Raw genomic sequence first — 27243 nt, forward strand, 5'->3', positions numbered from 1 at the left:
TCCTAACAGTGAGCTGGTTAAAACGCTGCTCTTGCTGTGGACCGATCATATAGCAATATATTTTAACTTACTAATTCCTAAAACTAGCGTCCCACCATCGGAACAGATTACCCCAGGTTAACTCTCAACCTTGGAATCTAAAAAAGTGTAATTTTTCCAAAAAAGGGTAAGACCCCTGACAATCCAGAGTCTTATAGACCAATATCTTTAATTAATACAGACACAAAAATATATTCTAAGGTCTTAGCTACTCAGTTGGGAAGGGTCATTGGCCGCCTGATCTCCCCGTGGCAACACGGTTTTATACCAGGGAGAGAAACAACAGACCATATACGGAGAGCAATCTTACTATTTGATATTGTATCCGAGACGGGGGCCAGATGGCCATGAGCCTTCTTGACGCCGAGGAGGCATTTGATCTTGTGACGTGGGAATTTTTGTGGGGAATTCTGGAGTTAAGGGGGTTTGGTCAGGGATTTATCAGAACAATTAAAGCTATGGATCGAAATCCAAAACCTTGGATACAAGTGATGGGAAGAGAGTCAGGGGAGGTTTTTATTTCTAGGGGAACCCGGCAGGGATGTCCCTGCTCACCCATCTTATTTGCGCTATACATCAATCCATTAGTTGAGCAGCTTTTACAGTCAGGTAAAATTAAACCTATACGCACCCAGGGGTATCAGACCAAAATACTGGCCTATGCCGATGACATGGCAATTTTAATATCAGACCCTAAAGAGGCCCTAGACGAAATCAACTGTATAATTGAGAGGTTTGGTATGCTATCTGGATACTGCCTGAATAGAGAGAAAACCATTGTTGTCTGTACAGAGAATGTTGATTTTGATGATCCAAGGCGAGCGGAATCGGCAGTCTATTTGGGGGTGCGTATTACGGCGAAAGTGGATAATATAATTAAATTGAATTATGATTCACTTGTTAAAACCTTAGCTCCAGAACTGAAGAGGGTTAATGGACTGCATTTATCGATTATTGGGAGGGGAAATTTCTTGAAAATTAGTGTTTTGTCCAAATTCCGCTTGCTTTAGAGGATCATATACTTAAAAGTATCAACTCTATGTTTTCCAATTTTATGTGGCAATATGGGAAAGTGAGGAGGTCTATGAAGTTTTTGACAGTGACACAGGATCGAGGAGAGTTGGCTGCTCGAAATATCACATTATATTATTGGGCCGCCTTATTGCATCAAATATCCTTCTTACTAAAGATAGACAGGAATGGCGATGAGGGTATGATTGAGAGAATTCCAACAGTGTTTGAGCTAGCAGTAGGAGACAAGGCCTCTGGGCTTCTTTTAAAGGAATTGGAACACAGTTACTATAAGAAAGTCCGGTTTAAAATTATAAAGAGTGCATGGAGGATCTGAAGGCAGATATTAAAATTCATGGAAATTCCTAGGGTTACGCAATATACTCCTCTATGGCATGCATCGTTTTCCCCAAAGGATGCCTATGATACTACGTGACGGGAGTGGGAGAATAAAGGGGTTACCACTATCGGAGAGTTTTATGGGAGAAAACAGTAACCCCAATTCTCTGAATTACAACATCACTTCGGGGCATGCCCTAATCAGTTTTTTAAATTCATACAGATTAGGAGTATCCTTATGGCATATAGACCAAGGGTGATGATTGAGAGGTTTCCTCTGATGGATCAGATTGGATGTGTGTCTTGCAGGATTTGAGGCATATATAGTCTCCTACTAGCGGCATTGCCGGATGATCTAGAAAAGAATGCGACATTATGGGCAGCGAAATTGAATAATCCGGACGCAGACATCTATAGGAGCTTAGAATTATCTGCCGAAAGATTTATATCTTCTAACTTAAAAGCTCAGTTATATAAGACCATATTTAATCTTTATTTTACACCGGCGAAGCTATATTCATGGGGGAAAAGGGTGGATGATAAGTGTCTTAGGTGCGGGGTGGGCCCGGCTACCTTGATACATATGCTTTATGATTGTGGGGAACTGGCCCTCCTAAAGTCTGGTGTCCTCAGCTTTTGGAAAACTCTATTGTGCAGGAACCTTGAGCTGACCCCTACTTTAGCAATTTTGGGATATGATAACACATTGGGGTGTAATAAAGAACAAGAATATTGCCTCTTTTTAGGCACAGCTATTTTTAGAATAATGTTAACAGCCCATTGGAAGGCTAGCGATCCACGTACTTGGCAGATGTGGTTATATAGACTGCTATGGATATGGAAACAGGAGGCAGTCCTGTATGCATGTAGAGGGAGGAAAGCCAGGAGCCGGGGATTAAAAATATGGGCATGTATAGCAAAATGAAGTGGTGAAGCCGGGGGCTTTTGATTAACAAGAATACAGGTAATGAGACCAATCTAGCTATAAAAGGAAATTTAAATTAGTGGGAATAGCCTTGGTTTATATACTGTATAACTGCACCTTTTTCTTGTTGTTTGTATATACTGCCTGTAACATTCTTAGTATCTTTTAATGGTCTATATGTGAATGGAATTTGATATGATATGATATTGTGTACCATGATAAAATTGGTGCTTATTTCTTCCTATCTTCTCTTCGAGAAATGGATCCTGATTTACCTATTAGAAAAGTGTAATAGGTTTTCAACTACCTCTCTGAATGTATTTATTGATCTTAAAGCTTTTTTCTTATGAATTATGTATTAATTTTGTAAGAGTGCCTACTCTGGGTATGAATAAAAATAAAAAAAAGGAATCTAAAAAAGAGAACTGGAAGCAGTCCTTGTGAGGAACCCCCCCTAATGATGGCTCTGATCCCAATTGGGTAGCCAGCAAATTTGATGACTGGATTAGGTCATCATTGGATCTGCTAACTCCAGAAGTGACTAAGAATCTTCAAAGAAATCAAGTGTCCGCACCCTGGTATAACACAGATCTCAGACTTATCAAATCCAAATGTGGACGTCTTGAATGACTTTGAAGGACAGATTATAGTGAGAAACGTAAAAGGGTCTATAATCTAGTTCTAGAGGAATATGGCAGCTATAAAAAATGCTAAAACTGTAGATTTTTACAATAAAAATTGATGCAGCCGAAAACTCCTCGAAGGATCTCTTTAAAACAGTCACGGTTCTATCCAAGCAACAGCAGGATAGCCAATTTACACCTGACCAAAATTTTGTTGACAAGCTTGCTACCTTTTTCCAGACTAAAGTACAGACAGTCTATGACAAACTTCTCAAGACGCTACCTAATTCGATTGGAAACAATGAAGATACCCGGGAGGATAATCCAACTCATGGTAGCCCCCAATGTTTTCTACTCCAACAATCGAGAAAGTAAATGATCTGCTACTACTGACCAAGTCTGGTTGTCCTATGGACCCATGTCCCCCTTCTATCTTACACTTGGTCTCTGAAAAAATTAGCACTCATTTGACCCCTCTCTCAAATGAGGTTACTAGCTCCGGAACCTTTCTGCAGTCATGGAAAAAGGCTTGTAACTATTAGGCCTATCCTGAAGAAAGCTATATTGGATCCTACTGAGGTGAAATACTATTGCCCAATATCGTGTTTACCTATACTGGCTAAAATTTTAGAAAAATCTATTAACATGGAACTTACCGACTACCTAGATTGTAACAACCTCCTAGATGCCTCCCAAAATGGCTTAATAGCTCGCCATTCCACCGAGTCAGCCCTTATCATGGCCACAGAAGAGATCCGTAGACAGTTGGATGGGGGGGTAAGAGACGTCCACATCCTGCTTGACCTATCAGCAGCATTTGATACCATTAACCATGCAGTACCGAGGTGGCGGCTGAAGGCAATAGGTATGAAAGAGACGGCCTTAACCTTACTATCGTCCTTCCTGGCATTCAGGGAGCAGATGATCTACTGCGATAGTCTCAAATCAGAAAACTTCTGCCTCCCGTGTGGAGTTCCGAAAGGGTTGGCTTTGTCACCAACTTTGTTCAATATATATGTCACCCCTCTGGCTTGATTAATCAAAGATCACTGTCTTATGTTAATTTCTTATGCGGACGATACACAGATGGTGGTATCTGTCACGCAGAGGGTGGACGCCACAGCCACCAGCTTTTGTAATTGTCTAATCTCTTTTATGGCCTGGATGAATTCAAACTTTCTCAAGCTTAATACTGAAAAGACTGCCCCGTTCCTGCTATTAAGGCAAGAAACCTCGGATTTATATTTGACAACAAATTAAAGTTTGCAAAACAAATTAACCATTTAACCTCCTCTTGTTTCTTCACATTTGTTTATTCCATTAAACCTCAGGAAAACGGTAATAGGAGCTCTTGTCCTCTCAAAAATTGACTATGGGAATGTGTTATTCCTGGGCATTGACAAAGACCAGACTGCCAAACTGCAGTCTTTGCAGAATTTGGCAGCACGAGTACTACTTGACATTCCCAAACACCATCCCACATCCGCCAGTATAAGGCAGCTTTACTGGCCTCCAGTCCTACAGCGAATAGAATTCAAAGCTCTCTGTTTTGTGCATAAGGCACTATATGGAGAGGAAGCCAAGGACATTCAGAAATTATTCTCCTGGTACTCCCCGTGACAGAATCTTAGGTCAGCCAACACAGGGCTAGTACAGGTTCCTAAAATAATAAAAGCCAGATGAGGAGGCAAAAGCCTCTCCCATCGAGCAATCGAGCAAAATTATGGAACACGCTACCTACTACCATTGGACTACAGTCTAATAGGCTTCTTGTTAGGAAATTGGTCGTCAAGACCTGGCTTTTCCCTCAACACTAACCTCGGCGAGCCTGTGCAATGGCAACAAGCCACTGCTAGTGCCAAGACGACTCGGCAGTCAAGCGCATTATAAGTCAGTCAATCTTGAACCCATGCACCCAGTGAATCACCCACTCACATATCTATGCACAGAGTCACACACTCCCCACCCACCCACACAGACACTCAGGCACCCATACAGACTCAGACAACCAATCAATAGCCCATATAGACACTCATGTAGCTACTCACCAACCCATGCAGCCGCTTACACACCAACTAACAGACTGATACAGACATTCACACAGTTTAGTCACTAACCCATGCATTCAGTAAAACACGTTTAATCTCTCACTTATACAGTCAGTCACGCACCTACTAAATCATCCATTCAGACACTCATACACCCACTCATTCTTCAATACACCTTGGCATTTATATATATTTATATATATAAAACATATTTAAACTTTATAGAAACACACAGTCACTAGATGATGTCATCAGTGATGTCACTGACCATGTCATGAATGATGTAAAATGTGACGTCATCAGCAGTGCATTGTGGGGGCGTGAGTTATAGTTAGCTCAACTAACTATAACAGCTGAATTTGTCTGGTTTTGTACGAGTGAAATTTCCAACTAACTATAACGCCCCTGAAACCTATGTTTTTTTCAATCAAAAAATAATATATATATAGTGTTCATATTTAACTGCTATTTCATTGTAATAAAAATATATATAAATATAGTGTTTATATTTAACTGCTATTTCATTGTAATCTATATATGACAAGTATGTTGACCAATAATGAGAGTATTTTGTCTATGTCAATTGTTGATTTTGAAATGCACAATCCATTCCTTTAAAACAAGGCGGAAATGACGCATACACCTAACCCGTGACTGAGGAGTGAGGAAACTCCGAAACGTGTTGGGGATTGTTTTTGTTGCCAAGTGTGGAATAAATACATGCTGAACAACGAATTGAGTGGTGGTACTGTGGTGTTCCAGCCAGGGAACCCTTACTGGCCGTAATTACAGTTGTGGATGGAATGTTTGAGGTTCGCTGCCTCGCCGCACACTTCTTGTGTACGTTGACTGGGGCATAAGCGACTGCTGTTGGATGGATATATATATATATATAAATAATATATATATATATATATATATATATATATATATATATATATATATATATTACCTACTGGCAGTTGCCAGTAGATAGTTATAGTTAGGACCTTGTTTTCATAGGAAAAGCTTTGTTTGACCTGGCTATAACTTTGGCGACATTTGACCAATCTTCATGAAATTTCTCACAAACAGTGTCAAGGTAGGTTCTATGTGTCATGGAAAGTTTGGGAGTGATCCGTGTGATGGGGACCGAGATATAGGGATGCAAAGTAAGGGTACATTTGTACCATTAATATCATAAGAATGCGTTGTTAAACCTACATCCCGAACTGCTGGACGGAATTACACCAAATTTGGCAGAAAGGTAGATGTTGTTATTAAGATTGCGCTTTTAGTTATTTGGTGCAAATCTGTTCAGTATATTTTTGAGAAACGTAAGTTGAAAATTATAGTGATATCTCTGGCCGCAGACCTTTTGAGACGGTTTCACGAGTAATCATGAATAAACCCGCAAAAGGGAATACTGTGATTGGCTGGACGTAACCTAAACAGAAAGTTGCAGCCACCATTTTATCGATCAGAAACAGTTCCCAAGCTGAAAATATCTGTCAAAGCTAACATAGGGGTCAGGGTGGAGGTACTTTGACCCCATGTTTGAGAAAAGGAGGTGTTAGTGACACAAGTTAGGTGTCCAAAATTGACTTTTTTAATTGCTCACGATATTTGCGACGATGCCGTGATCGCCAGCACATCCTCCCATGTACTCTTGTGGTGAAATCGTGACTATCTTTGTGGATATTGGTGGAAATGTAAAACACCAAGCGCCACATTACGATGAGACCCGGAAAGCCTCTGATCGAAGTTCGGAGGCTCTCCTAGACTCATCCTTGGTTTCACTTTCGACTGCTTCATTACGATGCAGGCAGTCAAAAGTGAAACCGGCTGGCTGGATTCTGATGGGCTCAAGGAGCCCGTCAGCTAGTCAGAGGCCTGCCTGTAATAAATATGGACAGTGTTTCTGCTGTAGGGATTACAATGTCGTTTTCCAACAGGCTTTCAATTTCAGGCTTTCCAAAATGGAAAGTCTGTCGGAAAGCAAATTTGGGGGCCCCTAGCAGGGCCCTCTTAACCCTGCGGCCTCCAGTAGGAGGCGCCTATGTTGCCCCTGTTAATCCCTGCATCTTGGTGCAGGAACCCTGAGGTGTCTCCCATTTCTTCATGGGAGCTTGTGCTATGGCCGGTTAAGTTTATGGCTGCAGCACAAGCTCCCATAGAGAAATGGGAATATGCGACTGTACCATGTGCGGTCGCATTGTAATGCTTTGGTCAGTACCGCCAACTGGAGGTCATTGATCCCGATGGTGTCACGTCTGCCCGATATCGTAATAAGGCCCAAAGTATCTATATCTATATATATACGCTCTTGCTGTCCACAGACTCATATGCCTACTCACATGTCCACTCAGCCACTCATACACCCACTCACATACCAACTCAGACACTAATGTACCCACTCACAGACTCAGAGACCCATGTGTGTACTCAGATAAGCATTTAGAGGCTCATGCATCCACTTTCAGACCCACTCAGAGACTCATGCACCCAGTCACAGATCTACTCAGATACACAGGCGCTGACTCACAGATGCACTGAGACACTTATGCTTCCACTCACATACCCACTGATAGACAGACCCACTCAGACACTTATGCACCCACTCATAGATCCACTCACAGACTCAAGTAGCCATTCAGTCACTCACACAAGCACTCACAAACCTAATAAGAGACTTATACACACACTCATAAACCCACTCAAAGACATTCATATACCCACTCAGAGACTTATAGACATACTGAAGGACTCATGCAGCCTGTCACAGACATACTTGGAGACTTATGCAAACACTCACAGAACTCAGTGAATCATTAATTCTGACTGTCATGGAGATATTGAGAGACTGCTAAATGTTTTTATTGAGTTATTTAGATAGTAATTTATCTAGTGTGATGGTTTGAATGAATTACATAGTTAGATTTTTTTAATGTGGTGGTGGCTATTAAATCCCTTCTTTTGCTTTACGATTTTGCGAAGTAGCCGCAGTGATTCCAAGTACCAATGTCATCGCAACCCCCGGCATCACCACAAAAACGGGAAATAGGTTTTAGAGAGTTGGCTTTTCTAGAAACTCACTAGAAAGAACATGAGTTTGGACCGTACAGTAATAAACCCCTAGTGCCAAAAGTTCTATATCATATATGCATATATGTTTTTCAGTCTGTAAAAAAGGCACGATTGTTGCGGTTACCGACATCATCTCGACCCCTGGCGTCACTGCGAACACAGAAAACAGGTTTTAGAGATGGTTATTTCGAAACACACTAGAGAAACTTGACTTTAGACAGTACAGGCATAAACCCCTAGTGTGAAAAATATTGTAAAATGTGTGCATAAATGTCTTTTACATTTAATGAAAAAGGCACAATCATTACAGTTAATGACGTTGTTACGACATCATGAATAACCAGAAAATAGGTTTTAGAGATGGTTTTCCAAGACACTGAGTACAAAAACATGAGCTTAAATATGTTTTTAAAGAACCATGTATATAGTAATATGTGTAGTGCAAAGTTTAGAATGTATTTTCTTTAGGTGTTATTTTTGCATGTGCTGGTGGTCTTTGAATATCTGATTTTGTTTTGCAATTTCATGACTTATTCATGCCCATCTCAACGATGGAGCAAAGAGTCCCAAAAACTAAAATAAAGGATCTTCATTAAAAAATTAACAATATTTCGAGCACTAGGGTGGCTCTGACAAGAGCCTTTGTGCTGATTGTGTGTATAAGACCGGATTCAGAGTTTCAGGTTACTTAGAAACACCCAGTTACCTTCATCAGTAAAATGCACTCCATCATTTTTATAAATTCCATGCATGTCAAAAACGCAGATTGTTTCTATAGATACAGCCTATGTGATGTTCTCTGAGGAATGCAGAAACAGTTTTATTAACATGTTCCTGGCTTTGTCAATATGTGGACTGAATTCATTTGACCATTTCCATTTCTGTCTTTGGAAGATATTAGAGGAAACCAAGACAGTGTGAGGGACATCAGTTCTGTAAAGGTATCATTCATTAAGATTTCCATCCCTACCGTATTTCATGTTCCTAGGTCATTTCCACCAAAGTGCACAATCATGAGGTGAAGAGCTAGCAACCTACAATTGTTTTAACCAAAGTCAGTACCTGATGAAACTTTAACGCTCTCTGGCCAAACCAAGTCATCTCCACATTTGGCAAACTCAAGTCCCAATCAGTACCTCTCTTTTTTTGCAGCCTCTTTAGCCCAATAGACATAGCTGTGGCTAACAATCCACAGCATTTTGAAGTGAAGGAGCAATAGAAGTCAGGAGCAGACTGGAGCTGAATGAGGTTGTTTTCCAAATGAAATGCAGTTAAAATGGAGGCGTTTTCTTTTTTTCTTTAAAAAAGTTGTCTTTGATTGGATGCTGTCAGCATGTAAGTGAATAAAATTAGGTAGTGTGTTGAATGCATTAGCAAGAAGTCCTATTATTGGCTGCTGTTTAAAAAAGATGTAATACATACGCTGATATGCTTTTGAATCTGTGGAGTAAACCACACCTGCTGTATTCGATAATTTGGAAGTCACAGGGTACTTCTAGAACGTGCTGTGAACTTGTGGCCTACTTTTTACTCTGGGTTGTTGATACACTGAGCTCAGAGTGTATTGGAGGGGAAAGGTATAAACGAGCCAGAACTTTTTTTTTGAAAGTTGAGGAGTTATGACACCATTTAGGTAATGATAAACTTTAATTTTGAAGTCATTACTATGTAATAAACTGTTGTGCAGTATTTACAATTTTAAAAACTGAAGCTCAATATAGGTCTGGACTTCAATTTTTTTCATAATTACTCTACATTCATCACAAAAACATTGTGAACATGCATAGACAGGAATGTCATTTTTAAAGAGAGGGACAGGGTTAACAGATTCTAACTATTCACAGGTGGATACAGAGCAGTCTAAATGAAAGACATGATTTCATTTGCTGCCTTTCTCATGATCATAGAGTGGAAAGTTGAAGAGGTGCCATTTTATAGTTGCTTTGTATGAGAGTGGTGTACCATTCTTGTAATTACTTTTTACAAATCCTAACAGTGTTAAAACTATCCAAAAAGAGATAAAACAACAACATAATCCACAAAATCAATTCACTGGTATGTACATAACCTTTTAATTATTTAAAAAATTTACATTAGAAATGAAGATGTATGTGGGAATTTGATAAAAAAAGAGTATCACAGTGATATGAAAAACATATATCAGATGAACCGTATCTGGCAGAGGGTATGTGTTTAAAATGTTAGTTATTAACTTTTTGGGAAGCAAGAGGAAAATGAATTAGTGCCCCTTCATTCCATTGTGTACTTTATAGAAAAACTACAGTATACCAAGTAAAATAGAAGTTACAATGAGAAATGTATTTAAAACTAATAATGTTTTAAATGTCTAAGCATTATGTGCAGAATAGATACATCTATGTTATGTGCATTCAGTGAATTGTAGTACTTTTAGTCACATTATTACATATTAAACAGGAGTAGTGTAATCACGAATAAAAGATACGAAAATGTGCTGCGCCTGTAAATGAGTTATAAAGTAGCAATACTGTGGTACTTTAAAATTTGGAACCACATTGGAGGCAGGCCCCTACCCTGCCGACTTTGGTATTAACAAACCGCAAATGACAAATGCGGTATGTACAAGTGTTTTGTCATGTTTAAACCAATGAATTCACCGTATATATATATAATACTACACATTGAACCCTTGGGTTCCATATTAGAACAGTAGCCATTTTTGTGATTGCCCTCACATAGGCTGTGTGCTAAGGCCATGCCTAGGCTAAAGGACACGTACACCTTCTGTGACTTCTCTGTGACCTGTGCAAACTGACTCCACTGCCCGAGGTCAGCCCTGTCCGGCCGGTTCCTTTTACTGCGGCCAAATGGGATTAGCATCAGGGCCCGAGGCATCATAAATTCCTTCTTCCCACACGAACCCTGACTAATCTCTTTCACATCTGACTCTGTTTCCTACTTTATGGCTTGTTTTTCGAGCAGGAGGTGCCCGTTTATTGGGGTCTGCTGATATCTGATGAGGGTTCTGAGCCTTGCTGGGTTAAAAGATTGTGGGCTGAACGAACGAATGTGGGATTGTCATCATGACTCTGCCTTTTCTTTGAAGCCAAAATATGTGAATGACCACTTGTGAAACAGGGGCGGTGTTGCCCAAAGCGTAATATTCTCTATAAAAGAGAAGACTGGTTTTTGTTCTGCAGACTGCCTCATTCAGTTGCTAAGGCTTCTGTGCGACGTATTCTCACTCATTTGAGTTTAATAAAGATGTCTTTTCATATTTCAGATTCTTTGTCAAGTTCTTTGTTATATTACCATGAGAGTGGAATTTTATAATACTACGCCAACATGGAAAACAAAGTCATAGGGTGCTACCCCTGGCACCGCTGGGGTCCTAAAATCCCCGGTACTTCAGTTGGCGCCCGACAGCGCGGCATCAATACAAGTGACTATCTGGAGGAGCGATCTTGTCAGAGGACAGAAATCTACTGGGAAGAACAGGACAGAAATCCACTAAGCAGGTACTCTGAGCACCGAGGTTCTGGGGGATTCTTTGTCTCTGCAGCCCAGTATATCTCTGATCTTTCTGACTTTGACTCTCCAAAAGATGTCACTCCCGATTAGAACCCTTTTTGGCGTGAGTATTATAAAAGACGTTTGGTTATGTAGAACTTGACAGTTAGAATTTGGATAACCTTTTGATTAGTAAAAATAAGAATTAAGTATAAGTGCTTTGGTTCTTTGTCTTTGATTTGGTTATCGCAATTACCAAAGCCGAGGGGTTGGTTTCTTGGTTTGTTGATTTGGTCATTGCAATTACCATACCCAAGGGTCTCGCATATTTGCGAGTGTATTGGTAGAGATAAACCCTTGAAGTTTTGAAGCTAGATTAGTGAGCTATAAGATGCCTGATCTTAGCAAGTTTGAAATGTAGCTTTGGAACTGTGAAATTTGTGTTGGCCAACTTTTGGTTTGTATAGGTTTGGATATGCGAATTGCAATTTGTGTAGGCAGGTAATGAGGAGATATTTCTCCATTTGGTTTAGTTGAACAGTGCACGTACGAAAAATACCTTAAGCACCATTTTTATTATAATACTTGCGTTTTCCGCAGTATTTTTGACATGCCTGTTTGTAAGCTCACATGGAAAAATGTGTTGCATTTTTTGGAAGGTACCATAGTTAAAATCGGTTAGATTTGAAAACATATTTCTTCCTTGGTGATTTTGTACCCCCAGGAAATTAAAATATGACATAATACAAAACAAGGATCCTTCGTTCTGCGCAGTTTTATGAATAAAGATATGCAGAACGATTTTGTGTGGTGTTCTGCTAGGCAAAGCTATTGACTTGAGCGCATTCACTACTTCTTGGACATACATCTGTCTGTTGGGCTGTTTATGCGGCCTTTTGGAATACTATTGAGAAGCGTTTCTTGTAAATATGACTTACAACTAGTATTTGCAAATGATTTGGTTCAAGTATAGTCTGTGAGCTGTTCTTTCTTTCTGTCATGCGTATTGATTTGTAAGTCAACTGTGTGTTTAAATGTCTATGTGGTTTTCTCATTAGTGCAACTTCTGTAAGTAAATTGCGACGGCGCTATTTATGAAAAATGGCTAAAGCGCGCTGTATTGTCTGTTTGACCCCCTTTCCGTTTATGTCTGAAATGAGCTCAATGTGTGTTTGTGGGTCTTCTGATGTTTTCAGTCTGTTAAGTAATTGCTGGTTAATTAATATCAAGTAGAAACTTAGAAAAGAAATCCAGAAATGAACCATGTGATGTGCTAAAATAGCTATATGGTGCTCTTTAATTTATAGAATGAGCGTTTGTTAACATGTACAAAACTGCCGTTAAATGCTTAAAGGATAAAATTAGAAACATATTCAATAGATATAAATAAGGCCCCAAAAACGAAATTATCTATTTTTGCAAAAGTAAATACATTTACAGCATTTTCCTTAGATGCATTGTATTAGATGTTCATAGGCAGACTTTTCAGCTGCAGTATATTTGATAGAAATGTTCATTCAGCCAGCACCTTCCCAGTTGAACACAGGTGGAATTTTGCATAACCGTCCTTTTAAATGAAAGTGGCGCAAAAATGTGACACGTTTCAAGTTGGGCTTATGCGCTTAGGCTTGTGAGTTAATGTGTCCAAAATGATAGGCAAGAGATGCAGCTTGCTTGTTATACATGGAATTATCACAAAAACGAATAATTGGGATTTTTTTTTTAAAGAAAATTATTAATCATGGAAAAATTATTTAAAAAAAAATAAGTGCTTTTCAAAATCGTTTTTTGATATTTATAAAGCTTAATACTCATACTATGACCTCCTAGCATTAAAATTTGATTTAAGTTGTGTTGCATCACTAAAATGACAAGCATTCGCGTGTGCAATTTTCCCTTGGCGCAGGCGCAAACAAGCTCATTTTTATAAAGTATAAGTTATTATTTCCAATGCCTGACTCATGGGTTATGTAATAGACATTCTGGTAATGCACATTATGCAAGAAAATTGTAGAATATTCATTTTTTAATGCCTGAAATATCAAAGTCGAATTTGGGTAAAAACACTGTTTAAACTGCATTTTCTTTCATTCAGAGTACTTTTTAAAGTGTCTCAGGCTTCAGTAAATACATACATTTAGGTTTGATATATATTTATAGGTTGTGCCTTCTTATGATTCAATGAGTCAATATGCCAGTACAACGGCTTGTTTCGATATCAGGGTTGAAGGTTCTAACTTCAACTGGGCCTACTGAGAAGTTCATTAATTTGAGTTTGATGAAATGTGTACCATTGCATAAGATTACAACGAGCATTCATTCTAAAAACTGGTATGTGTGTTATTACATTTTGTGAATTATTCACAGTACATGTAGTTTAATAATCTGGGAATAGAGAATTTTTTTAGCGCCTAAAAAGGAGAAATTATTTTACAAAATAGAGTGAATTATTGCAAGGTAGGAGGAATTAGGAAGGCCTTCTGGCTTTGACAAATTCAGAGTGGCAGAAGCTGGGGGCTAAGGAGAGCTGCAGAGGCTGGCTCACGTTACGCTGCTGAGATGCTATCTTTAGTTTTCCCGTAAACAATGGAGTAGGCTGCCACGTTGACATTTATGACCGTTAAAATTAGGGCCTTGCCTCTGTGGAATGCAGAATGACCTTGCTACACGGGCCTCTAAAGGTGGGGTTTCTGGTTTCTCCATAACAACATCACTAAAACTAAAGAACTTAATTCCAAAGGGAAAATATAGAAAAGGGGTTTTCTTTGAAAGCCCAAACATCATGTTAAATGCTTTGCAGAACAGATACATTTGTGTTATTTAACAGAAAACGAAGTGTTGCATTAAGTCTTAGACAGAAAATAAGATGCAGCCCACTTCTAAAATTTTTAAGGCTACATGCCTAAGTGAGAACGTATCGCCAATTAAGACTTCTTTTTCACAGTGGAAACTGTAGGTGCCAAATTAATATGGAGTGTCATGTAACGATTTTTACTTTCAGAAAGGTAAAACTATGGTGGCTTGATGTTGCCAGGTAACTGACGAGAGGGTAACAGTTAAGTAATGGAAATTTATTTTTGTGTATTTGGTCCTATCATGAATTGTTCTTGCTGGTCCTGTACGTTAGAAGAGAAACAGTAACGTTATATTTGACAGCAGATTTCCATTGCCTGGTGATCTGCTGTCAAAAGGAGGGTAAAGATTTTAAACCTGACAAATTAAACAGGCCCGTATATTGGGTTTTGGGCTGCAGGTTTACAGTGCATAAAAGTACATGACATGGTGTTGTGTGTCACCGCTTATTTACATATGCTATTGTTTTGTCTATGCTTTTTGTGCTTGATATACAGCAAGTATATCTGATGGCTTGACGTTTTGTGCGTTTTTATTATTTTTTGCATGTTTTCGTTGTTTTTGTTGCTGCTTTTGATACTATTATAAGTTTACCTGTGTTGTGGGGGGATGGTCATGACGATGCCCATCGCTACGCAACAGTTGGTTGAACTTGTTCTGGTTACTAAATTCCACAGCTAATGATATTTCATGCTGTGAACATGAAAGACAACACTTTACCAGTGCATGTCTATTTGGCTATAATGGTAAGGAAAATAAAAGAGATATACAGGATCGAAGTGTGTCACCTGTAGTTAGTCACGTTACTGCCCCTTCCCTTAAAGGAACAGGCAGCCCTACGTTTATGTATCCTTGATTGGACCCAAGGATGAAACTATAGATCTGTGACTCAAGGTGGCCTAATTTCTATATTACATTAGTTAATGATGTTTTGCTTCCTAAGTAGCCTATGGCTTTTGTTCCTTAAAAGAAAACTAGGTTTTCATTTTTCCCTGAAGAAGGAACTGGAACATTACCTAAGATTACCGTATATGGTGTAGCCGCCAGCAGTAGAGTTAAAATGTATGTAACTTTGGCCTTTGTGTATCACCCGTACTCTTGGTGTTGTGTCACATGCCTGACTATCACCCAAATAATTTTTGGTCTTCCTATGGATTTTTTTTTTTCCTTTGTTACTTCTCCCCTGACCAATGTCGCATCATGCTTAGTTATTGGGGATTTTAGTTGTGTCGTAGTTCCAATTCCCTTTTCCGTATTCCTTTCACCAGTCAGCCCATTTATTATTGTAGGTGTATTGTTCAGGCACACACTTCCAGACTGCATGTTTATGTATAATTCCCTTTTGTATGGCCAGACTGGTTTCCAAGAATTTTCCTTAGGCCTGCTTCAATGTTTTCCAGCCTGACTGTCAGGGTAGCGATAGACTGGTTAACTGACTCAATATTATAGAAAGACAAGTTTTCCATATCAATAGGAGATATCTTACGTTTACCCTTTTGAACATCACGAATTTTCAATGTCTATTTTTAATGTGGTTTTTACCCTTTTGTTCCTGCTGCTTTAATTTTTGGTGGGATCAGATGTGCTCTAATCATGCAAATATCAGGACCCTCTAGTTCTTGTCTTTTGTTTGCATATTTGGCTATTAGCCTGTGTATCGCATATTGCGCCTGATGTGAAAGTTTTCTACATGCCCATGATAATTTGTACCATGTGATTTCTCTATTGAGATGTTCTAGATAAGGAATTTAGGAACACCTAGATGTAATCATTCAGAAAAAAAACGCCAACATGGAAAACGAAGTCATAGGGTGCTACCCCTGGCACCGCTGGGGTCCTAAAATCCCCGGTACTTCAATACTTGTTAGGTATGTGGTTTTTAACCTATAAGACCGCTCTGCATGCGTTTAGATGGTGAGATATGTTTGTTCTGGTTGCAGATAGTTATATGTACAATGAGACTTTTGAGTTTAACTAAAGATGTAGAGAACTATATATTTTTGGAAAGTTGGCCTGAAGGTGTATATCTATTATGAGCAGTGTCCATGGGCTCTCTGACACTGAACTTCTGGACGTTACCCTACAGACAGCAGATGGAATGTTCAGCTGATTAGACCGCAGGTTGTATGAGCAGAGGATGGCCGGTTGACTGATGTTGGCCCCAGAGACCAAGTTTGTGCACTGAGGGAGGGCACGCTTGTATTATGGGGGCTTACTGAGGGTTCTATGCATGCAGGAGGGGAGTCTGGGGGGTTCTGGGTCCATTGATAGCGGAGCACGCACTTGATTTATTGTATGAATGCCCTCGTTTGGATGGGGACCTGTTCTCGTGAGCCTGTCCTGGGGAGTGAGAGTTAGGATGTTTTTATTGTTGGGGTAATTGGATCGGGGTCAGGCATGTCGCTATTAGAGAATTACAGGGACTGGAGATTGTAATATGGGTTCCTCCGTAGGTATCAAACGTATGCCCTGGAATGTTAGGCGGATGCACACTATGAGCCGACGACACAAAATACATGCCTATCTGATAAGAAGAGGAGTGCAAATTGCATTACTACAAGAAACCCAACTAACGCAGAAAGAAGGAGCAGTGCTACAGCGCCGCTGGAGGGGGCAGGTGTTCCACACTACGTACTCAGCCTTTGCGAGGGGGACCCTAATATGGGTGAGAGCGGGGGTCCTCTTTCAATGTGTCCGACAGATAATAGACCCTGAAGGTAGGTTTGTGGTGGTGTTGGGGTGCCTTGATGGGCAAGATATCACTATAGGGAGTATATACGCCCCTAACGTTGATCAGCCTGCATTCTTCGCTCAGCTCTCACAGACACTGGCACAGGTTTTGACTGGATCCGTGCTCTTGGGGGGAGATTTCAATAGCATTACTGATATTATCTTAGACCACTCCCATCCACCACTTCCCGACGCTCCTACACACAGGGTAGCAGAAGTTCGACGAGACTGTCAACATCATTGGGGGTTGACAGACACTTGGAGAATCCATCACTCTTATTTTTTGGCTCTACATGAGCTGCATGTTCGATTGGTCTCCTGCTCCCCGGATGTACATGTGGGGATCGCATTGAGCGAGTACTTACCCAGGACGATATCAGACCACAATTCCCTCCTGGTATCTTTGAACTGGGTGTGAATTAGGCTCACTTCCAGAACAATGCCAACATGGCCACCAGCCCCCACAGCGAATGGGATGCTTTCAAAGTGGTTATAAGGGGTTGCTGTGTTGGAGAAGCAGTGGGTGTACGTAGGACCCTTTTAAACGAAGTACAGAAAGCGGAACAACAGCTCCGAGATGTGGAAAGGGATAGACTAGGTTAGGAGGACAGACAAGCAGATCTTCTGAGAGCCAGAGAAGAACCGGCGGCCCAAGTAGAACGGTTGAGATGCTTTGATTACAGGGTATATGCGGCTCGGGCCCATGCTGAGAGTGACAAGTCTGGGGTGTTACTGGCTTGGCTGGCCAATCCAGCGTGCAGAGGGACACTGATCTTAGAGCTCTGGGGAGGGAAGGAGTAACCTACTACAGACAACAAGCTATTAATGCTGTTTCTGGAATACTACACTGCCCTGTATCAGAGCCAGCTGGACCAAATGGTGTTGGAGGGGGAGGGATTCTTGGATATAGAAGTTCCCCAAATTGAGGCAGACGCAGCAGAGTCCTTAGGTTGGGATATAGAACTTGGTGAGGTCAGGGGGGTCATAAAACACATGGCCAGAAACAAAACCCCTGGCACTGATGGGCTCCCGATTGAGTTCTACTCCACGTATGTAGATGCCTTGGCTCCCCGCTTGCTGGCACCCTACAATAGGTCGAAGCGGGACTGCTGCTTGCCTGTGTCAACAAGGGAAGCGATAATCATACCACTCCTAAAATCGGATAAACCAGCATGGGATCGCACTGCCTACTGTCCCCTCGCTATGCTCAACCTAGATTACAAGATATTAAGCAGCATTTTAGCTAGCCGCCTGATGATTCACATAACGGCGCTTGTGCATGTGGACCAGGCGGGCTTTATTCCATCCCAGAACACGGCCATGATTATACGCCGACTGCTCTGGCTACTGGACGGCCCCAGGGCGCTAGGGAACTGTTGGCCCAACTGGGACACGTGGCGGGCCTCAAGGTCAACTGGAATAATACGTGCCTTTTTCCTGTTCGGAGTGGTAGAGATGTCCCACCAGACGCGTTAGAGGTGACGTAGATGCCTGATTTACCTGGGAGTGCATATTTACCACGCAACCTCTGACTTCCTGGAAGGTAACGTCAGATGAGCGTTACGCTCCACCAGGAGTAACTTTAAATTTTGGGGTACTCTCCCGCTATCAGTGGCAGGACGGGTGGTGCTACTAAAGATGATCACTCTACCACGACTACTTCATTATTTTTGCTCGCCGCCACTATGGATACCGCGAAAATTCTTTACCCAACTTAATACCATGATTACGGGACTTTTATGGGGCTCTAGGAGGCGCAGGGTAGCGCTCGCCACCATGCTGAGACCTAGGCGGGAGGGGGGATTCACAGTGCCCAACTTCGAGGCCAATTACCATGCCGCTCAACTACAGTGGTTCACAAAATGGATGGCGGGGAACTTCGTAATGGGGATCCCCATGGGGGCATGGACCTGGACCTAAGACAGCTTTCTCGAGTACTACTCTGGCTCCCCTTGAGTGAAAGAGAGGCTCCGAGGGATCTGTGGGCGATGCGTCAATGTTGGAACCAGGCTAGTAAAAGAGCCAAACAGGGGACCCCATAGGCACCCGAGATTCTGTTGCTGGTTTGCGAGGTATTGCCACATGGGGGAGACTGGCAGGGACTAAGGGGCTGGGAAGAGGTGGGGATATCCTCTATCAGGGACCTCTATGAGGACAATACCCTACTACCCTTTAATGATCTGTTAGAGAGATACAAACTTCCTCAGCAGGACTTCCTCTTACATGCCGCACTGACAGTAGCCATCCGTAAGCATTGGAAGAAAGGGATGGCGGAACCACCGACTTCTTTACCATGCCAGTATGTGGTATCAGTGGCCGGGACAATCAAGGCGGTCACCTGCCTATACAGGTGGCTCACCCAAGAGATCAGGCGCCACTTGGAGAGCCTACGTGTCAAATGGGACACAGATTTGGGATACCCATAGAGGAGAAGCCGTGGGAAGCGCTGGTAGAAAGAGCATGGAAGTGTTCCAGAAATGCGAGATTCCAGCTAATCCAATTCTTTGTCCTCCACAGAGCATATCTCACCCCGCACAAAATTAACGAATATTTTGGGACAAGTACAGCCTGTCCGCGGTGTAGGTTAGAAAACGCCGAATTTTTGCATATGTTGTGGGAGTGTCTATTATTGGAGGGGTTCTGGAGAGCAGTATCGACTAAACTAGGAGAAATAACAGATAGAGACAGCACACTGAAACCGGGATATTGTATATTACACTGGTTCCCTCATATGACCACAATAAAGTTATCAGACATTTATTGACCTGGGCTTAGTCCTGGCTAAGCAAGAAATTACCAGTCACTAGAAGGCAGCCAGCACACCTAACATCTCATGGTGGCTGTGAGAATTCACAAAATTAGCTGACTGTGAGGGGATTTTTAGTTTACAGATGGCCCAGAGAACAAGTAATGAAAAATTGCTAGACACGGCGAGAGCATGGGTGGCGTTAGTGGACTTACTCAAGCATCCTACTGATGATACTGACCCACCCCTTGAGTGAGGAGATTTGTGTGTGGGGATTGAAACATGGCCTTACCTGGGCAAGTAGCTTGCGGGTTTGCACCATGTACTATATAGTGGCTCCCCCTATGTGGACACCTTCCTACTTGAATTATGGAGCCAGATGCCTTACATGACTAGATACTATGCTCCACTAGGAACTAGATGATGGAGCGACATGCCTGAAGGGGGGGGTGGGCAGGGGATGGGGGGAGAGTTTTGTTATTCTACTGGTTGTTGAGATACTTATGAGTGAGGATTGGAACGGACACTTGAGATGCTGATCCCCGACATTGAGATACAGAACGCAGCTCTCCTGAGGACTCTAATAGGATCGATGAACACAGTTGCCCTTTGGGACGATGACCACATGTGGCGACAAGCCGAGGGTTGCAATGTATGACTACAAATATGATTGTTGATAACTGCTATCAGCAACATGATGGAAACTCTTATATCGCTTTGTATTGATTAGGGGTGGGCGGAATTTGCGAAATTCACTTTCGCAAATTATCGCGAAAATGTTAAAAATCTCCGCAAACACGCGGAAATATCGCGAAGATGCAGAAGTTTTTTTCCCGCCCGTTCGCGGTATTTTCTGCGTGGTCGCGGCTCACCAACGTACCCATACGGTTGCTCACTGGCGCGGCCATCTTGTTTTCACTTGTCTCGCGGTGCATGATCGCGAGAAGAAAGACATGATCGTGCGACGCATGACGTTACTGCGGGTGCGAACTGTCGCAAGACAGCGCAAATGGCTACCAACAATCCAACATCTCGTGGAGAACGCGACCAGATCAGGAAAACTTGTCGGCGAACGCGGGGATTCAGGTAAGGCGATCGCGCGCACGCGAGAATGTATTATTTTACAGCGCGAGCAAGAAACAAATTATCGCTAAGCTGCGGAAAGCGGAAATTTTGACATTTTCGCGCTTTCCGCGGAACGTGAAAATGCCAAATTATCGCAATTTCCGCGAACGGAACGGAATTTTGGCCCAGGCCTAGTATTGATCCTACTTGATATGCTGTAACTAAATAAAATGTTTACAACAAAAAAAGGTGTATATCTATTATGAATACACATATATGTTTACATGGTGAGCTATGTTCCTTAGGGTTGCTGAAAATGTCATGCATATGGTAAGGTTGGTGTATTTCTTTAAACATGCTGTGCCAGATTCACAAAGGAAATTTGTTGACAAAAGTCTAGCTTTACATCTTTTAGTAATCACAGAGCTCATTTACAAGTCGTATCTTTATGTAGGCAGGCAGGCCGAAATCTCTTGCTTAAGCCATACTCTCAGGCTCAAGTCGTACTCTCCGTCTCTTTGCACCCGGGCCGTAATCCCCAGCTCAGATAAAGTGTAATCAATAGGTCAGAGCACAATTTTGCTATAAGGAACATTAGCAACATGATATAAATGATAGAGGAGGTCATGAAAATCAGTTTGGGCAGGGAAAAGGGTGTGGCCAGACACTACATCACATCCCAGAACAGTTTGCTCTTTGGCATATGGTACAAGCAGTCCACAATTTGCGCTCCCCTCAGTGTTGACTGTAGTGTTACACCAAAGTTTGGTGTAACACTACACTCAACACTGAGTGTGGTGTAAGCAAAAGACAGGCAAGTTACCACAAACAGAGCTGCAGAAAGGTCTAAAAGGTAGAGTAGTGTACTGGATTACTAGTGTGCTCTCAAAATGTTCAGCAGGATGCTCAAGAATTTTTAATGGTAATGCTAGGACTATTGGAGGAAGTGGGTGTGAATAGCAATGAATTATTTGATTTAACTTTTAAATAGAACCATGACTGTGAACATTGTGAATTCACCTGTAGCACTGACATAAATTTGGAATGATTCCTCTACTTGACGTTACCGGATTGTGAAGCTGTGGTCTTTGAAAATGTAACCAAAAACACCCATCAACATATGACCTGTCCAAACTGTAGTCCAGAACTTAGGTCTATATTGTTCCTACAAAGCTATGGAAAATATGTCATAGTCATGATAGCATGATGCAGAGTGGATGGTTCTAAATTTGAAACTGAAATTCCAAATTTGCAGCAGGACAAATTTCCATTTAAAAAAGTGTTTCACAACTATAGCAATCAAATTTCATGAAGGAGTTAATATAACCTCTACACACTACACAATTTATTTAAGATGTCAAAGAGGATGAACAGAGTGCAATGACATAGAAATGACATTCAAATCAAGACAACCTAAAAAGTTACTAAACTGATATCTGCTGTTTCTAGAATCACAATTCTAAGGACAATTTAAGATAATAAAATGTGGTATTGTGTTGACAAGTATGCGGATTATGAGTTTCTGTGACATTATTCAGCCTATTAGCGGTATTGTCTACAGCAAGTTGTTACGAAATAAAAGGCAGTTTTTAAGTGGAGGAAAGGAATTTATAAAACATTACACGACTACATTCTGCTACTACAGATTAAAACGAAATGGAGGTACAATTATGCCAGCAGACTTAAGTTGCATTAAGATGTCTCTTTTCCACTTCATCATGATATCTTGTTGTGGTTGCCTAGTGTTCAAAATGAAATCCTAATACATTTTCTTTGTTTATATTTTTTCACTCTGGTTGAACTTTCACTGCATCTTCTCTTCACAGGGGATGGAGGTCTGGAGACTGATGATCCCTCTCCTTTTCTTTCTCTATGTCTCTATGCAATTTTAAGTTGCTTCTTGTGATATGTTTTGAAGTGATACAACATGCTTGTTGTACCATATGAAATGTTTTGGGCTGTGCCCTGAGATTATGCCTTCTCACATATGCTGCACCTAACCAATATAGTTGTGGTCTTTGATTTACCAGATGGAATAGTGAAAAAATCCCAAGCTATGCTTTCCTTCTTCACTGCTGGTTCTTCATCAGAAGACTACTCCTGTACAGCTGAGTCCTCCTGATGTCCAACAACTTCAACCAGTTGCAGGTCTTCCTTTGGTTCTTTTGATGCCATTTTATTTTTGTAGAAATAGCCAAAAAAAGTTAAAAACCAGCTCAAATTTCAAAATCAGTTTGGGAGAGCTCCTATAGCAAACTAACCTGTATCGGGAAAGTTCATTAAGGGAGAAATGGGTGTAAGCTTGCTTTCATCAAGAGGACCGTGTAAACCAATGACATTTCTTTTTTTGGTAGTCATGTGCTATTTGCGAGTACCGATGTGGAAAGTTATTTTTTGACAAATGTGTTGTTAAAATAAAGTTAAACCAATATGTTACTAAACAGCTAGACCAAAAATGTATGTAAAATATGTCTATATATGTGTTTTACACGTTGTCATTTGCATTCGTGACTACCGATGTCACTGTGACTTCCTATGTCGCCGCAAACAAGGAAAATGCATTTCTGATATTGTTTTTACGACAAATGAATACACAGGGGTAAGTTAAATTAATATATTACTAAACAGCTAGACTTAAACTTTACGTAAAATATTTCTTGATATGTGTTTAACACTTTGTCAAAAACATGCTGTATTCACTATGTGTCCTCGGCGAACCCGATGTCGTCACTTAAACCAAAAATATCTTGGTATAAGATGATTATGTACTTTTTAAATAAATAGATGACAAATAAGACTATAAGAGGTGTACCGGGCAGATGTAATGTTCAATATCTAATTATGGAAAAATACAAGGATGTTATAGTTATGAAATAGAATATTTTAAAACTTAGAAATTCACTGAAAAAACAAAGGTTACAGGGACGTTATAGTTAAGAATTAGCATTTTTTTAAACTGAGAAAATCACTGAAAAATAACAAAGGTTACAGAGATGTTACAGTTAGGCTGACATTTCACTCATGTAAAACCGGAGAAATACAGCAGTGATGGTTACCTGAGCTAACTATAACTCATACCCACACAATGCACTGCTTATGACCTCACATATTACATCACTCATGACATGGTCAGTGACATCACTCATGACATCTCAAATGACATCACTGATGACATCATCTACAGAATCTCTGAAGTACCACTCACACCCCATATAACCTTTCATACACCCACTCCAACTTTCACACTACCATTCTCAAAACCGTTTACACATCCATACCAGTATATACATACCCACTCACTGGTCTACACACACACATCCACTCACTCACCCATACAGCCTCACATATTACATCACTCATGACATGGTCAGTGACATCAATGATGACTTCACTGACGAAATCTCAAATGACATCACTGATGACATCTGAAATGAACATCACTGATGTCAGCCTAGCTATAACGTCTCTGTAACCTTTTTTTCCCAGTGAATTTCTAAGGGTTTTTTAAATTCTATTTCCTAACTATAATGTCCCTGTAACCTTTGTTTTTTTCAGTGAATATATATAGTTGCCATTAGGTAGGTATAGTTAGGACCTAGCTTCCATAGATTACGTGTATTTTGTTTTGTGGATAACTATAGCGCCGTTTGATGAATCTTTACAAAACTTTCAAAACTAGAATGCCTGTAAGCTGCAATCTGGAAAGTTTTGGGGTGATTTGTCAAGTGTGGCTGAGAAAAAGGGAGGGCCCCAAAATGTGTTTTCATCTTGCAATTTCTTATAGGGATTTTGAACACGACTACAGCCAGAACCGCTGGACAGAATTGCACCAAGTTTGGCAGAACTCTAGATCTTGGTCCAGAAAGAGTGCTTTTTGTAATTTGGTGCAAATCCATTCAGCATTTCCTGAGTCATTAGATGAAAAAGATAAATCGATACCGAGGGAAGTGAATCATCTGCGGATCGGACAGATCTCAAAATGAGATCTGATTGGCTTGCACCACTTCAACCTTGAAGTTATGTCAGCCATCTTGGGACTCGGACTCAGCAGAAGGGGGGAGAATAGGAATACCCTAACCAACTAGGCCTGGTGGTGGAGGTCCTACATGGACCCCGTTGGGGCCTGAAAACATTAGTGTTTTAAAAATGTTGCCACAAATTCGCAGAGGTCCACTAATCCATGGCAAAAACATTTTAAAGTAATTTTGCACCCCAGGTAGGCCATGTTGAATAAATAGGGGGGTGCATGTGGCCCCCCTCCCCCAGGCAGATGACGGCCCCAGGGACTCCTATCCTGGGGTTCAGCCTCTAGTAAACATTGGCCTATTTCAGCATTAGTGACCCCAACCCCCGGGTCCTGGCTGAATGTAACAATGGGGAGAGGGCCACACAGCCCCCCTACTGGGCTGGTTTTGGTAATGGGGACCCCATCTCCTGGGGCCCAGAAAAAAAAGTTCTAAAGGAACCGGGCCGCTTTCAGCCCCAGATACCCCATACCCTTGGGCCTGGCTGATATATATCAGAGGGAGAGGTCCCTGCTGCGCAATGGAAAGGGGGTGCGCATGGCCCCCCTCACTGAGCAATTAATGGTCCTGGGGACCAAATCCTCTAGGTCAAGGCTCCTGCTATGTCCTAGGGTGCCCAACCCGGGACATAGCGGTTCACCTTCCAGCACTAGTGCAGTGCTGGAAGGTGTTTACCCTCACTTGGCAGGAACAATTTAATGATACTGGGGTAGGCATGTTGTGGTTTACCTGCCTGCACAAGTGCAGACAGGAAAACCTCTGTTTGCCCTAGCTTGGCAGAAGCAATTTAAAGCTCCTGCCAAGTGAAAGCAAACAGTAAGTCTGCTCCCAGCAGGCAGGAGCAGGAAACATGCTCTGTCATGCAGGGAGCTGATTTTTCATCTATTTCCCTGCCTGCTGTCAGGGAAGTGGACAGGGAAACAGATGAAAAAAATGCTCCAGCATGAGGGAGCTGCATTGTTTGCTGATCGCTGTGTGCAGGAGCAATGCAGGCTCCCGCTGGAGGTAGGGAGCTGACAAAGACCGCAGGGGTATTGGCACCACCCATGTTGCCCAAAGTAAAAGACACTGGGTGCCCTGGGTGGTGGCAGGGCACCCACTATTGACTGACTAGGTCCTGGGCGATGGTGTCCCAGGGGCTAACATCATCCCAGGGAGGGAGCCACATGGTCCCTGTCCCCCTTGCACTAATCAGCCAGTCGCTGACTGGGGTCCCTGGTGCCTAATTTTTGCTTGGGGAGGGGAGCCCCAGGGTTGATAGTGGCACAGGGAGGGGGCGACAGGCCCCCCTCCTAAATGATAAATCTAGAAAACCCTTGAGAGTGGGGTCCCCTTGGCCACATTTGCCTAGGGAGGCGGCCACATGTCCCCCTACTTCTCATTTTTGATGGCCAGTCCCTGGGAGATGAGGTCCCTTTGGCCAAAATTGGCTTAGGGGGCTGTGTGCCCCATACCAATTTCCTATATGCAAGGGCCCCAGGGAGTGGGGTTCCTGGGGCCATAATCGACTCAGTTCCCCTCTTCTGGGTTGCCTGCCTGTGGGGGGCTGACCACAGGGCCTGCGGAGGAATGCAGTGCACAGTATCAGTTTGGATGCCCATGGGGAGTTGACTGCAAGCTGGGCAAATGACCCCTTCACGCATGATGTACTTATCCCAAGGAACTGTAACTCATGCCCTAAGGTACCTATAACTCGCACCCGCACTGCTAATTACCCACATATTACATCAGTCCTGACATGTTCTATGATACCATTGATAATTTTGCTGCAACATTTGCAATAACATTATTAATGACCAAACCGTGCATGGCGGGGGCATGAGTTATATTACTTTAGGCCACGAGTTATTGTTTCATAAGATAAAAATAACTGTTGAATTTCTATTGCTTTCTGCGTGTAAAATGTGAACCTAACTTTGACGTCCCTGTAACCTTCGTTTTTTTTGTGACTATAGGTAGGTAGGTAGTTTTAGTTAGAACTTAGTTTCCCTACAAAAAGCGTTTTTTGACTTGCTAATAACTTTGGTGATGTTTGACAAATCTTCACTGAATTTTCCCCAAAAATGTGGCACGGTATGTCTAGTTCTGTATGGAAATTTCAGAGTGATCAAGTGGGTGCCAAGAATAAGGGGGGGGGGGGTAAAAAATTTGGGTTTTCCATGTAATTTCCCATAGGGAATTTGAACACAAGTTTAGCCCGAACTGATGGACGGAATTACACCAAATGTGGCAGAGAGGGAGTTGTTGGTTTAGAAAGAACATTATTTTGGTTTGGTGTAAATCC

At 41.6% G+C, this 27243-nt stretch overlaps 1 long non-coding RNA gene across 1 annotated transcript in view; it reads left to right on the forward strand.

Annotated features, from left to right (window-relative positions):
• The window catches only part of LOC146867230 (uncharacterized), a 282421-nt gene that overhangs the window by 208679 nt on the left and 46499 nt on the right, over positions 1–27243 (forward strand). Inside the window, exon 2 of the long non-coding RNA XR_014966076.1 lies at positions 22965–23082. This is a non-coding gene — a long non-coding RNA (uncharacterized LOC146867230). The remainder of the gene's footprint in view (positions 1–22964; positions 23083–27243) is intronic.

This window comes from Triturus cristatus, chromosome 1_2 (assembly GCF_964204655.1).
Source record: "Triturus cristatus chromosome 1_2, aTriCri1.1, whole genome shotgun sequence".
Classification (NCBI taxonomy): Eukaryota; Metazoa; Chordata; class Amphibia; order Caudata; family Salamandridae; genus Triturus; species Triturus cristatus.